A 16,274-nucleotide genomic window follows, 5' to 3' on the forward strand; every position below is an offset into this window, starting at 1 on the left:
TGGGAAGTGTTTTCTCTGGGTCAGCACACTGAAGCTGTAGTCCAGAGGTGTACAAGCTTGTATCTCATACTGAAAGCCAAATTTGGTAGTGTAAAATTGGTAGTCACCCAAATGCTACTGATTTTGAAGGCATGAAGGGGTCACGGAGAGCAGCTGAGGCTTGGCACTTTGGGGGCAGGATTGCAGTCTCTAAAGAGAGGTCAGGAGAGGCTGTTGTTGAAAATGCAACTTAGGGTACAAGAGAGACACCACAGAGGGAGCAGGCCCAAGCCAAAGACCTCTGTGGGACTGAGTTTGAATCAGCGACCTTTAAGAGAGCAGGCCCAAGCCAGTGACCTCCACTGGAGCAGGACTGAGCCAGTGACCACTGCTGGAGCAGGCCCAAGTCAGTGACCTCAGTGGGAGCAGACCCAAACAACTCCCAGGATTGAAGAATGCTGAGTGACCTCCAGGAACACCAAATGACCTCTGGGGTAACTGGAACCATGGCCCTGACTGCACCGTAAGGAGCAACCATCTGAGCCTTGGAATTACTGGCACCTGGAAGATTGATCACCAGCTCCAACGACACCAATCAGAGGAAAAGATGGGCAAACAAGGTAAGAACACACTCAAGATCACAAAGAGCAACACGACACTAACAAAAACTAGTGGCCCTACAACAGCAAGACTTGAACACCCAAATATAGATGAAGCAAAAGAAAATGACCTAAAAATGACTTTAGGAAAATGTTTGATGCCTTTAAAGAGGAAATAAAAAATTCCCTCAAAGAAATGGAGGAAAAGACAAACAAAAAATTGGAAGAAATCAACAAATCCCTTAAAAAAAATCCAAGAAAAAAGAATCAAACAAATGAAAGAAATGATTAAAAACCTGAAAACCAAAATAGAGAAAATAAAGAAAACACAAGCCGAGGGAATTATAGAAACAGAAATTATGAGAAAACAATCAGGAACCACAAATGCAAGCATAAACAGCAGAATACAAGAGATGGACTGAAGATACAATAGCAGAAATAGACTTATGGGTCAAAGAAAGCATTAAATCAAACAAAAACTTAACACAAAATATCCAGGAAATATGGGACACCATAAAAAGACCAAACCTAAAAATAATAGGTAAAGAAGTCCAACTCAAAAGCACAGAAAATATATTTAACAAAATCATAGAAGAAAACATTCTCAACCTAAAGAAAGATATGCCTATGAATATACAAGAAGCTTACAGAGCACCAAACAGACTGGCTTAAAAAGAGTCCCCTCGCCACATAATAATCAAAACATTAAACATACAGAATAAAGGAAGAATATTAAGAGCTACAAAGGAAAAAGGCCAAGTAACATTTAAGGCAGACATATTAGAATTACACCTGACTTCTCAGTGGAAACAATAAAAGCATCCTTTGGATATATACCCAAAAGTGGTATTGCTGGGTCTTGAGGAAGGTTGTTTCCTAATTTTCTGAGAAATAGCCATACTGATATCCAAAGCGACTCTACCAGCTTGCACTCTTACCAGCAATGCAGAAGTGTTCCATTTACCCCACATCCTCTCCAGCATAAGCTGTCATCAGTGTTTTTGATCTTGGCCATCCTTACAGGTATAAGATGGAATCTCAGAATTGTTTGGATTTCTAGCAAGCTTTTCTTAATTTAAATTATACCATCTATCTTTGCTTGTGGACTTTTACCTTTCTCTATTCTATGTCTTTTGAATCCTATCCTAGAACTTGCTCTGTAGATCACGCTGGCCTAGAACTCACAGAGATTTGCCTGCCTCTGCCTCCCTAGTGCTGGGATTGAAGGAATGTCTATTTATTCTCTCTGCCTGAAAGCCCCACTATCCTTCTCTCCTGCCTAGCTATTGGATGTTCTGCTCTTTGTTAGACCAATCAGGTGTTTTAGGCAGGCACAGTAACACAGCTTTAGAGAATTAAATAAATGCAACATAAAAGAATGCAACACATTTTTGCATCATTCAACAAATATTCCATGGCATAAACAAATGTAACATCTTTAACACACACACACTCACACACAGAGGCATGAATGAATACACACATGCATGCGCACACATGCACACATACATGTACACATAACAAAAAACCCTAAAATAATAGCAATAAAGGGACCAAGGGTGGAACCATGGACAAGAAAGGGGAGGTGGGTGAAACATGCCCAAAGTACATTGTATGCTTGTATAAAAATGTGTTTATGTAATGCAGTTCCCTGTACAGGAAATACAAACCAATGTGGGAAAAGTAATAGGAATTAAGTAAGTAGACCAGATTTTGAAACACCAGGCACCTCTATCCTAATGCTCCATCCAAGGACTGATTGTGGTGACCACAGCAGATGACTTAGTTTTTATTTTTCTTGGCTAGACTTGATATACAACCTGTCTGCTCCAAGATAATAGAACAAGAGTACCCTGCTTTATCCAAATGAGGACCAAGGACACCTGTATTGGTTAGTTACATTGTTACATTATTGATTTAAGTACTGGGGCTCTGAGTACAGATTTTAGAGCTCTTCTTTCTGAGTAAGTGCTGGATTGACCTTTTTCCTTATAGCCCTTCATCACCCTAATGCCCACATCTACTAATTTCACAAAGAGTAATTTGCCTCTGAAGGCAGATAATTTCAGCTAACTGTTTTGATCAAGGGAAGATTTATAAGTCTTTGCCAGTTGGGCTAATTGTTCATTTAAGGTCTTTAATTATTCCCCGACTAATTTATTTTTAAGAGGCCTCTGAACTAGCCTTTCTTTTGCTCATTAGGTGCTTGGCAGTTTCCCAAAGTAAGCAAGGGTTGACATCTGCTGTATAGTACTTGGTAAACTGCCTACTCTTGCCTACGTCTTGATAGCATCCACTGCCCTCTTTGGTTCTCTAGGCCTGGGTTTCTTCTTTTCTGGAGGCATCTTCCTTTCCAAATGGGATAATCACATGACTTTAGTGGCTCCCATTCGGCCTAGTGAATTTCTCATCTTTGATGTTCTTAGTTCTTGTTGAACTATTTTGCTATCGACACGTCCAGTCTGAGAACTGGGTGATGTCTCCTAGTCTATTTTATATTCACACAATGGAAAATTTATAAAGACACATTTGTCTCATTCACAGTTCTGGAGGCTGGAAAGTTCAAGAGCTTGGGTGCTAGCATCTGCTTAGAATCTGGAAGCAACCTAGTTTTTGCATCATTTCTTGGCAGATGGCAGCAGGACACATGGTCACAAGAGAAAGAGAAGAGTCCAAACTTGTGATAGCTAATCCACTCCTAATACTCTTCACCAAGGCTCTGCTCTCATGACCTAATCACCTCCTAGTGTTCACAATTCTACATTGTTGAACTGAGGATTAAGTTTCAATGTGAGTTTTGGAAGGGATATTAAAATCATCCCTAGCAGGTGCTTTGAGAGTAGCCAGCTGTGTTAGCCCGCCTAGGACTTTGAAACTTCCATCTGTATGAGACTTAGATTGCAAAAGTAAAGCAACTAATATGAAATTAAACATGAATTTATATATAGCCACATAGTCATAAAATTGACAGTAGAAAATTCAGGGTTTTATTTTTAATTTTTAGACTGTCTGTCTGTGTGTGTGTGTGTGTGTGTGTGTGTGTGTGTGTGAACGGATGCCACATGTGTACAGGTGCATTCAGATGCAGACAAGGGCACTGAAGTCCTTGGACTTGTGAGTCATCTGATTCACATCTGGTAAATGAACCTGAGTCTTCTGGAAGAGTCGGGAGCTCACTCAGCCACTTGAGCCATCTCTCCAGCCTTGAAAATGAGGTTTTTACATGTTTTTCCCCCTTCAGAATGCCTCATTTGGGTTCACAAATGAGCGTGCTTCTCTCACTTTCTATTCCCTCATTTCCTTTCCTTGCTCTTTAATGTCCTGGCAGTGGCTCAAAGTCCACTAATTGTGTCAGGGAATTTCTCCACGGTGCCACTGCTATGAACCGTGTCTGTTAGACGCTGGTCCACTTGCCATCCCACACTCCGTCTGATTGGCTGGTAATAGTCTTTTGTTCTCTGGGAGATCCTAAAGCCTTCAGTCTATCAGAATTCCCGGAGAGTCACATGGACCCTTAGCTCTTCAATTCCCTCTTCTCTCTGCAAGACTCCCTTCACCTACCATCCTTGGCTTCCACCTGACCTTGTTTTGGGGCACTCTGCATCTATTAACAGGGAATGAAGAATATCATACACATTAACACAGCCATGGGGAAACAGAGCTACTTTTTTCATCCATTTACTTAGAAGCATGTTTGCTGCTCAGCCAAATTACTGTCTTATGCCCATGAGCCTGCCAAAGGTTTTCTCTCAGCTTTCAGCTCCTTAATTGAAAACCAAGTTAAAATTCCCTAGCCTCCATGGTTTTATGTTTCTTAACCACCCCTATTCTCCCTCTCTCCCTTCTGTCTTTCCCTCCTAATTTCATTTCATTTTACGGTGTTGAGAACCAAGCTTCAAGATAGGCACCAGTAGGAATCGGGAAGACATGGGCTCTCAATTTCATGCAAGAAATTTAGCGGAAGGGGGGTAAAAAAAAAGAAAGTGAGATGGAGAAGAAAAGGAGAGAATGAGGGGGACATGGCTTTCTCAAGCTTGTAATACTTGTGAAACGATTCCATTTAAGTTGTTTGGATTGTTTTAGGTCCCTACATGCACTGGTAGATTAGTAAGTGTCATCAGGAAAATGCTATCCATCAATCTTCTCTGACTCACCAGGATCTACACCCAGAGTAAGTCATGTGCTAATCTTCTCTGTATCAAGGAGGAAAACATGGGGAAAGAATAGCATCGAACAGCAATGGATTTCTTAAGTAAACAGGAGGGAAGGAGTGGATACTGGGTAGCCAGTTTCTGGAGTCTTTTATTCAAACAGTTCTGCCAATTTCTTGGTCTCTCTCTATACTGGGAACAGATGGCAACATCAGGGCCATCTGGTACCTTGGTAATATTTCTACAGTTTTGTTAGCATCTCTAGAATTCTGTAAAAAGGGGACAGAGGGTCTTGTGGTTTGGAGTTTGAGCTGTAGCATTGATGCCTTTTGACTGTCTCTTCTCTGGTTTCTTTTTTGTTAGCATAGTTCTACTGATGGAGGACCATTGTTATAGGTTCCAGAGACATGATGTGTGTACAGTGTCTGTTGAGAGGTGGGTACATGCTCAGCCCTTAAGAATGTCAGTTTTCACCCTCTCCTTTGTCAAGTTTGGACTATCATGAGCGACTGACTTCAGGTTCTAGGATAGCTCTTAGGGACATTTACCCATCTTATTATTTTTTTCAGCTGCACTGTTGGGACATGTTGGAGCCAAGAATGAGGTTTACATGCCTCGTAGCCCCTGACTTGCAAATAGGAATTGATGGCGTGCTGTGAACCCTTTAACGCTGTGTTTTTGAGCCTCTTTCTTTGTGGGTGGTTAGTGTTCAGAGTTTTGTATGCAATTTTGAGTGTAGTTTTGGAATAAGCACACCTTTGGGGCCAGAATATGTGGGACCTATTATTTAAAGGTCCCTGAGAATTGAATCCTTTGAGTTCGATTAGGATCTTTGGGATCTCTGTTGGTTATATTGGGCATAGGGATAAAACCTTTTCATACATGGAATCTTATAGCCTGAGTCTCTGTAAATTGAAAAGATCATCTCCCTTGGCTCCCTAGCACTAATGTGTTGCAGCTAGGAACTGGTAGACTGAATATGTCCCATTTCTGTTCCAATGCAGACTTGATGTAGGGTCCAGGGCAAGTCAGTGTATGTGTCTACAAATGAAAACAAAAGAGTCAAACAAAGGAAATCAGAAAGAACATCCACGAGAGCGTGGGAAGGAGAAGTGAATTCAGTGCTATCTTTGAAAGCTGGGGACAAAAGCTGACACTTTGTAATAGGGCCTCAGAAAGGACACAAGGGTTTGACTAGAGGAGAGGGATATAGTTGCCCTTTCAGGCTCTGATTTTAAAAAGTCAGTGTTTCCAAAACATAATCAAAATGGAAATTTGTTAAGCTGGGATGGAGGGAGGATGATGTAGATTAGGCTGAAATGCATTAAAACAGCTTAAAGCCATTTCCTATCACTGCACGGCCCCCTGGGAGTGCTTTGTTACACAGTACTAGAGAGCAGTAGATATAATGCATGGTAGGCTTTAGAGTCTTGGGAGGAGATGCATCTATGTGAATCCACAAGGTTGGCTTTATCACCAACAAGGAGATTTTCAACAGGTGCCTGGTGCTTTGCTTTCCCAGACAAAGGGGTCTGTGGATGCAGGTGGTGTGGTGGGAGCAGACAAAGGTCAGTGGCTGGCTGCCCTTTCTCAAAAAGCAGGGTGTGCCTTCCTTACCTGTGTGGGAGAAGCTGTGACTTGTGTCTGATGTCATTGTTTGGTTATGTGTTAGGGACACTCTCTTTCTCATTTACATCTTTCTTTATCAGCTTGTCTCTTCCTTGTCTGCTAGGGGAGAGATTACCTTCAACCCTCTTTATTCTTATTTCAAACCCTCTCATCCAAGGGGTGGTAGCCATGTGGAGTTTGGCCCCTTACTATAACAGGCCTTGCTGCCATTAACAAAGGAAGAGTTCCAGAAGTCTCAATTTAGCTTTGGCAGAAATGGGGCAGTAGTGCTAATCTGTGTTGTATATTTGCAGCCAGGATGATGGTGTGAGCAGAGGGATAACAGTGGATTTGGAGGTAGTTTGTTTCCTGGTGTGGGAGGTCCTTCTGTCTATGTGCTGCTTTTATTGGTTAATGAATAAAGAAACTGCTTTGATAGGGCAGAACTTAGGTAGGCAGGGAAGGCTGGGCTGAATGCTGGGAGGAAGAAAAATGGCAGAGTTGGAGAGATGCCATGGATCTGCTGCCAAAGATAGACATGCTGAAAATTTGCTGGTAGGCCATGACCTCGTGGTGATGCACAGATTAATGGAGATGGGTTAAATTAAAATGTAAGAGTTAGCCAATAAGAAGTTATAGCTAATGGTCCAAGCAGTGATTTAATTAATACAGTTTCTGTGTGATTATTTCGGGTCTAAACTAGCAGGGCAGCCAGGAAGAATAAGCAGCTTCTTCCTACAGTTTTCTGCTCTTTTTTTTTGAAGCTATGGTGAATATGCTTAAAAGTAAATGGTAATAAAAGGTGAAGATGGCATTTGTGAGGTTCAACTAATGGGTGTGAAAAAGCTTGAGCATGAGTAGAGCTTTTGATGAATGTTGGCTCTTGTCACCATCTAATGGCATAGTAGGGTTCTTGTCAGCCAGCTGGGACTCTTAGACAGACACTTAGTTTTTTCTAAGAGGTGTTGACTTCCTACATGAACCCACAGGGTGCCTAAGTGAAGGATGAAAGCCCAGCATCTCTGTCTTCCACCTGCACCATCTTCTTTATTTTGGTAGCCATGTTAATGGCTCAAGGACTGCCCATCTGACCTAGATCATCTCCCTTAACACTGCAGGTACAGAAATAAATCATTGTTGTAAACCCATCGCCACCTTGGATTCTAGGAAGAGCAAAACCTTGCAGTTAGACCAACTCTGGATGAGGACAATGATCCAGAAGGGAGGTCTACACTCTGGGACAGAAGTAATCGTCCCCTGGAACCAGCTTGTCCCTTTAAGCAACATGCATTTCCCCAGACAACCTTATAGTATTGGACAGTGACCAGCAAACTCTTTTGAGCAGGATTGCTTAATTACATGTACCCCTTGGGCACACCCTCAAGTCTGCATATAAACCTAAAGCTTGCTTCAGTACCTGGACTAAAGGTGGATTTGGGTTCACTTGACTCCTTTATCTGTCCCTCTCCCCAGTATGGCCACATTGAATAAATCTTTCTCTTCTACCTTTAATCATTACCAATGTCTTTAATTAGTGCACTGGCACAGGTGGTTGAGTCTAACAGGATGAGTATTCTGGAGTGTAGCCTGTGCCTGAAAACCTCTGGCTGAAATTCAGGAATCTCCAGTTCTCTGTCCTTTGGACAGTACAAGTTTTTTCTCTCTCTCTGGGAATGGGGGTGATTCATAGGAATCTCCGTTCCTTCACCCATCTCCTCTAGTAGCTTTCCTTGGGTGTCTGCTGAGTCTCAGGTGCTGCCCTGGGAAACTTGCTCAGGCTGGGCGTGGATAACAAATAAGCAAACAAAGAATTGGATTTGAAATCCTAAACTGCCACGTGCTCTGAAAAGACCAGCAGAGCTGTGGTAGAGATTCTGTGGTCTGAGCTGTTCTATCCAGGGCATCTTTCTGCTGGATGGTCTTAGTTACGTCCCTGCTATTTCCCTCATCCATGGCTGGACCTGTGCTTGCTCAGGTTTCCCCATTCATCTTACTGCAGATGAGCAACCCTCGAGCACTTTTCTATTACTTCTGGCCTTCTGTCTTGAGTTGAGGGGCACATTTCTGAGTCCTAGGATCTTCATGTCTCCCTTTTCATGTGTTATCCAACAGCACTGATGTCTAATTCAAGAGGAAGAGGACTCTTATCTAAACTTCTCCCTACCACCAGCCTCAGCAGCAGCTGCATAGTGGTAAGAAACTAGAAAGAAGGTAGAGACAGAACAGGGGACAACACAGGACTTCACAACAACTAGATCAGCTTCTGAGATGCCAGCTTTCAGGCCAAGGCTGAGTAACACCAGGAGCAATGGCTAGGGGTTGGCTAGACTTAATTAGCAAGCTAAGGAAGCCTGCTTCCTTCTCACGCATGTCTGCCTGGGACAACCTGGCACTGTCTCAGAGAGCCCCCTCAGCACCTGCCTCCTGGATCAGGCATCTCTCAGGGGAGCCAGCAGGAAGCTTGCTGGCATTTATTTCCTTTTTCGGCTTTAAAATTTCTCTCCTCTGAAACACATCAAGCAATTGCCATGATAGCGATCTAAAAAAAAATTCACATTTAGAGATGAAGGGTAAGATGCAAATGTCAGGGGGGTTCACATTCTCTTGCTCCTCTGGGGGTCCCTCCTTCCAATTCTGACTGGAGAGGCTGTGAGGTGAAGGGTAGGGAGAAACCCTGGGTTGAGAGTTGGAGGATCTGGACTCTGGTCTTAACCAGATAAGAAACTCTGGGTGAACCACTCATTCTCTTTGGTCTTCGTTCATTTGCAAAATATTGGGGATGGGTAGTGGGGATGGTGCCCTAGGTTATTCCACATCTAATAATGAGCTTTTACACAGCCCCATAAGCTGTAGTCACTGGAAACAAAGCTGTAATACAGCATAGCTGCTATTCTGCTATGGAGTGGCTGGCAAAGGAAAATCGAGGTAAGGTGTTTGTTGGTGAGATGACACGGGACTGCATACTTTCTTTACAGACTGCTGGCAAAAAAAAAAAAATATTCTTTGTGGCTGGAGTATAGTTTCTGTTGACCTGCACAGCTGTCAACTCACAATCACCCAGTACAGCTGTGCTACTTACACACTGACCAGCAGTGTTTGAGCTGTGGTGAAGCACATTTTCACCAACATTGATGGTATCAGTCATTTTAATTTTTACTATCCAAGGGGAATAAAGTAATATTTAGTTGTGGTTTTAGTTTTTATTTCCTTTATGTTTAATGATGCTGACTGGTCCCATTGGGCATTGTGGTGTATCTACTTAGAAGTGTCTACATGCTTTTTGTGTATTTAAAAGTCTTTTTATTGATGATTTGTTTAAGTTATTTCCATATGCTGAACATAGACCTTTGTTTTTTTATTACATATATATGCTATAAGTAGCTATATACAGGCAATAAATTAGCTTTTCTTTCTTAGTGGTGTTATTTGGTGAACAGAGAATTAAAAATTTTAAATATAATCTGTTTCCTTTCTTTATGGTACATGAGTCTTTTTAAAGCAAAAACGTATATTTTAAATTATTTTTATGTGCATGAGTATCTTGCCTGTATGAATGTATGTATGTGTACTGTGTGCATCCTGGTGCTCACAGACATCAGAAGAGCCATGGAATTGGAGTTAATGACAGTTGTTAGCCTCCACATGGGTGCTGGGAACTGAACCCAGATTCTCTCCATGAGCAGCAAGTGTTCCTAACCACTGAGCCACCTCTTTATCCCCAAGAAGCAGGAGTCTTGAGTCTTTCTCAAGAAGACATCATTAACTTGGCATTTCCCTAAGCTTTCTTCTGCAAGTGTTTGGTTTTGTGATTGCTTTCAGGTCTTTAAGGTATGTTTGGATTCAGCTTCACGTATTCTATTGTATGTCTCTGTTTGTTCCAGCAACATTTGCCAAACAGCAACTGGCTTAATAAAAACAGTTTGCATAAGTAAGTTTGTGTATGGCTTACATGAACAAAAAATGCTTCTGCATGCTTTCAAATACGTCCTGGCTTCAGAATTCACACTAATAGAGACTGCTTTTGTGAGGTGTAAGCATTGGGAAAACCTGTAAAATTTGCTTAAAATTGTGAGTGATGGTACAATACATATGGGAGTGCAGATATCTTCTTGAGAGCTTGACTTAAAATTTAGGCTAAATAAATTTGAAAGTGGGATTTGGATTATATGTCACACACACACACCCACGCACACACACACACATACACAACACAGACATACACACACGTGCGCACGCACACACACACTCACACACACACACAACACAGACATACACACACGTGCGTGCGCACACACACATCTTACACATGAGTACCGTGTTCACATCATTTCCACTCTTCCTTCTTCCCATACCAATTCTTGCCATGTTGCCTCAAGGCAAATGTGTGTGTGTGTGTGTGTGTGTGTGTGTTTGAAAGTACATCCACACTGTATTCCTGTTTCCACAGTGGCTATCCCATTGTATAATCCCGCCAACAGTGCACAAAGAGTCCAGCATCCCATTCTTGCCAACATTTGTTATCCTTACAAAAAATAAAAGCCTTCCTAATAGGTGCGAAGTGGTCTCTCACAGTAGCTTTGGTTTGCATTTCTCATGAAGTACATGTATACATCTGCTTCCTTTGGATTGCCTTCTTTGGAGAAATGTCTGTTCAACACCTTTGCCCAATTTTAAATGGCTCATTTCTTCATTCCATTTCATTCTCTACTGAGTTGTAGGGGTTTCTTATGTATTTTGGACTCTAGCCTCTTCCTGGATGGTTTATGGCTATTTCTTCTATTCCGGAGGTTGGTTTTTCACCCTGTTGTTTATTTCCTTTGCTGTTTAGAATCCTTTTAGTTTTACGCAGTTAAACTTCTCTACTTTTGCTTTTGTTGCCTATGAATTTGGGTCGAATCATTTCCAGATATCATGAAGCTTTCCTGATATTCTTATTATGTGTGTGTGTGCACATATGTGTGCATGCATGTCAGTACCAGAGGTTGATGCATTATCCTTAGTCATTTCCACCTTATTTTTGAGACAAGTTCTCTCCCTGAATCTGAAGCTCCATCAATTCAGCTTTATCAACTGCATGCATAGACCAGGGGTCATACACCTATACACACACACACACACACACACACACACACACACACACACACACATTGATAAGTGTGCATGCATATGTATGTATGTGTGTGTGCGTGTGTGGCTGTGTAGAGACATGTATGTAAGTATATGCTTATGTAAGGACGATTTTGTGTTGAGCAAATGCTGGTGTCTATGTGCACATGTGTGTCTGTATCTGGCTTATTTGGCACAGACACCATGGACTTGTGTGGGTGCTTTCTTTATCTTGTCAATCTTTATCTTGTCAACTATTGTTAAGTCAGTTAAATTCTAGTGGGAAACAGATGCCACCCCAAAGCGCTTTTCAAAAAAAAAAAAAAAGGACTGCTTATAGTGGTGTAGACTAAGGGGGAACTAAGGGGGTTCATGGCTCCAGGCTCAAGAGCCTTGGGACCATTATTACTTCAAGGGGAGAAGGTGGTTACAGATGTCCAGAGAGAGCAGATTTATGCAGAAAGTGATTTGTGACTGACCACAGCTGTGACATTTGCTAGAATCATGCATCCATCTTGCTGACCCAATAGCGGGGAAATATTTGAAGCCAGAACTTGGTTTACTCTTCCTTTTCTTTTTTGATATCCAATTGGAACTTCTCAACCTTAAGATTTAGCCGCTTATGGAGATTTATCAGTGCTGTGCACATAGACAAGCCTTACGAAGATGGGTGAGGACTGGAGTTGAAAGGGCAAAGGGAAGGTCACCGGCACATGGCTTCTCTCAAACTCTTCCCTGAAGGAGTGGAAATCACACCCAGGACACTCACCATCCACTAGGCTCTGTACTAGACCTTTTTTCTTGCACTGTTGCTGTGACATACCCATCCTTGTCCTGTGCCTCGGAGGAAGAGACACATTGACTTAGCCCAGACCAGAAGTAAGATTTGAAAGCCTGTCCCAGTTCATTCCAAAGTTACTGCTTTGAGTATGAAGCCATAGTGACTGTAGATATTTGTGCTCTGTCTGCTGCCCAGAGAGGCTCTGGGGCTAACAGAGAAATAGAAGGTTTCTATGTATGAGTAGTATTTTCCTGAAACAGGATAGGAAGGTGGTGTGGGTGTGGGAGCTCAAAGACTTAATTTTTGGGGCAGAGAAAAGTGTGGAGCTAATGGTGACATGCTTACAAAGGTGCCGGGAATCAGGAAGACTTCCATCAAAACCCTTCTCAAGGTTCTTTACATTGACAAATAATGCATTTTTAAAGTTTGTATTTTATAACAACATGTCCTGCATGAATTCACTCTTCCATCAACAGTGTATTAGTGTTTCCTTATTTCCACACCCTCACCAGCAAGCAGTCTCTTGTCTTTTTGCCACTAGCTGTCCTAAGTGGGGCAAGATACTTCCCTGAGATTTTGATTTAAATTTCTCTGCTGCTTAGCCAAATCTTTTTCAAGATTCTTACTAGAGGTCTGGTGACTCTTAGGGGTCCTTAGGCAGAGTTGCTTGCTAACATCATTATCCTACTTGTAACAAACTACATTTTAATTATGGGTTTAAGGGTTTCACTGGACTGGTGTGAGCATGCGTTTGGGAGCAGGGATGAATCCTTCTGTGTCAATGAAGTCAATGTTAGTTATTGGTGTAGGATTTAGATTTTAAGGAAGTCTGAGTAGGCATCCCTTGTCCCTTGGACGGATCAAGAGGAGTACCCCAATGTGATATCCAAGCTCACTCTTCTCAGTGGTCAAGGAATACAGCATGTCATCATTAAACAGAGAACAAAATGAAGAAGGCAAGGTCACCAGTAGACATTTAAGTCAATGCTAGACTGCACAGTGAGAGGGAGGCGGGAGCTGTAGCTCTAGTGCCCCCTCCTTCCCTCCACCCTGGCCTTAGGTCTTCCGATAGGTGTGTGATTGTTTCTATCAGGCGGGACTGGAGGAACTCAAGGCATTCCTGAACTTGTGATGTATTAATCAGAAAGGCAAACTCCCAGGGCCGTGGAGTTAGGACAGAGCAGAATATATTTGGCTCAGTTGCTCAGTCTCTTATCTAACTTGAGTGGTAGTTGGTCATGTGATCCTGTCTGATATTCCAGAGATGACTCCATCTCAAGATTTTTTTTTTTTTTTCGAGACAGGGTTTCCTCTGTAGTTTTGGAGCCTGTCCTGGAACTAGCTCTTGTAGACCAGACTCAGAGATTCACCTGCCTCTGCCTCCAGAGTCCTGGGATTAAAGTTGTGTGCCACCACCGCCCAGCCCATCTCAAGATTCTGTGGAGCCTAAATATGTTCTCCTTTTAGCAGCAATGGAGGGAGTAGCAGTAGCAGAAGTACCCTTTACTGAGTACTTAATGTCTGCCAGTCACTGTGGTGCACGTAATATACCGTTCCCACCATCCCTGCAGTGCAGTGTTGAAACATACAATCTTCTTTGATCTCAGAATGACTTGGAATAGATGGGTGGACCCCACCCCCACCATGTGTATGTGTCCGTGTGCCCATGTGCACATGTTTGTGTGAATATAAATTCATGTAAGGTGTTCAATATCCCTCCACTCCCCCATTCACAGGGGAGGATCAACACACATTGCGGAGGATCCAGAGAGCACAGTATGGTTATTTTAATCAGGACCATCTTTAGTATCTTTGGTAATTTGTTTGGCATTATCTTAAAGTTATTTGGTCAGATAATCTTTTGGGAAGTTAGTATATTATTTAACCTTGTGATTTTCTTTCTTTAATTGATGTTCATCTAGACATATTCTTCCCATTGTTGTTTGTTTGTATATATGTACATGTATGTATATCTGTGTATATGTGTGTGTGTGTATATGTATGTATGTGTATTAAGATGTTTTTCTCTGCAATCTGGCTCTTTTTCCCACTCAATAGCACACTCCAGAAACCTCCGCAAGTCAATTTCTTTAATCCAAATTTACCTTTAGTAGTTCATAAAATACTGGCTCCCTGAAGCCCACTATTGCACCTACTTTTCCAGATCTTTGGGTATGTTCTTTGCTTCTAGATTTTTATTTGTGTGTGTGGTCTTGAGGAACAATACCACCAGTGTTTAGAAATTTAGGGTGGTGATTCTCCTGAGGGGTAGATGGACGGGATGTAATTTCTAAAGTGGTTACTAGATGGCAAAATTGTCCCAAAGTGTTAGTAAAGCCAGCCTTCAGTGCGTCTGCAGGAGGCAGTGGAGCTGGCTGCTGGGTAAGGAGCCCTGAGTAGATGGCACAGGTGGAAGGGACTAACGGCATTGCCTGGTTCGTGTCATATTATTTACTACTGCTATTACTATTATTGTTTGTCTTGGGAACTTAAATATCTGTGAAAAGTTCTCTGAGCAATGCCCCCTCCCTGCCATTCTGTTGCTCTGTGACTAGCAGGCTCCATAGCCTAACTCAGATGGCTCCCTCTGAGTGGAGCCTGTTCTGTCCCAAAGACCTTGGTCCTGTGTGCGTGGGTCTTGTGGTGCCCCACAAGACACTACATGTTGGGTCAGAGGGAGGGGAGCCCTGGGACCACATGGTTCTCTTTTCAGGCCCTGTCAGAACTCTTTAAAGTCTCAGTGTTCAGCTGTGGGCACCGTCATGCCTTGTGGGTTGTCTCTGGGAAGAAAAGCCCTTTGTATTGTTGTGCAGTGTCCTGATGGGAGACAACAGCTATGCCTGACAGTCTGGGTGTTGCCGTAGATCTCAAAGTCATTCCTACAAAGACTGGTCTCATTCCCAAAGAAGTGGGTGATATCGAAGCTGTCCTTGTCCAGGCTGCTGAGGCACTAATTCCAGTTCTAGAGGATAAGACATGGAAGTCTATTATGCCTCCTTGGGAGAACCTCAGCCCCTTGGCAGCACATTCTGTCTTCAGGGCTTCCACAAACTTCTCCTGGATCTTCTCCTTCTTGTCCAGTTCAAGAGTTCAGAGAACTTGTCCAGTTCAGAGAACTTGATCCTTTTCCTTTAGGGTGCCACTGTGACTGATGGGCAAAATGTTCAGCATGCCATTCTTGAATCCAGTAAGGTTCCATGCTTTTTGGGCAGTCTGAGCAGGGCTGTGTATGAGATTGAAGATGATCAAATTCTGAAAGGCTCTTCCTCCTCAAGGGTGGTTCTGGGATGTCTGCTTGGAGGGTAACTGTCCATACTTATTCTGAACTGCCCATTTTCAGCAAACACACAATCAAACTTCATCAGACTTCATCCCTGCCACCTACTTGCTCAGCAATCTTCGAGTAGCCAGAGCCACCCACCACGCCGATCTGCTCCCTACTTCTGGCAAGCTTGTGTGAGGGAGGGTCCCATTCATGCCAAGCAGGCAGAGGATGCGCATTTTCCTGCGGGTGCCCTTAGTGGCGATAACCAATGGCAGCAGCTAGGTGTGCCAAGTGCTGTTATCATCCATGTTATTTTATTTGTCTTGCACATGTGACACATAAATACATTCTACCTGTAAAGGATTCACTCTCCACACCCCCTTTCTTGTGCTTGTTGCCCACCCCAGAGAGAACCAGGTTTGAATACTTTGGGGTATTGCTGTATAACCCATTCTACACAACATGCACACATGTATTTGGACATGTATTCATCTGTCTTTTATTAATAAACATTTCCACCACTGCCCCATTTTGTAAGTGAAGATAGTGCAGAGCTGGGGTCCTGTTGTCAGTGTAGAGCAGATCCTGTCCTGTGCACTCACACAGACCCGAGATGTAAAAGTTGACTTTAGTAGTGGTTACTGAAGTTGGGTGAAACTATTTAGCCCTCATCAAGCCTCCATTTGCTCACGTTTTAAGCCATTCAGGCTTCCTAAATCAAGTCAGGACATGCATGTCTCCTAGCTAGAAGCCTGGCCGAGAGCATTAGTTTTCTTTCTTATCTC

At 42.7% G+C, this 16,274-nt stretch overlaps 1 pseudogene; it reads right to left on the reverse strand.

Moving 5' to 3' along the window:
* Nucleotides 1-14,984: 14,984 nt before the first annotated feature.
* The window catches only part of LOC101992431, a 14,736-nt pseudogene continuing 13,446 nt past the window's right edge, over nucleotides 14,985-16,274 (reverse strand).

The sequence above is a fragment of the Microtus ochrogaster genome, linkage group LG3 (genome assembly GCF_000317375.1).
Source record: "Microtus ochrogaster isolate Prairie Vole_2 linkage group LG3, MicOch1.0, whole genome shotgun sequence".
Classification (NCBI taxonomy): Eukaryota; Metazoa; Chordata; class Mammalia; order Rodentia; family Cricetidae; genus Microtus; species Microtus ochrogaster.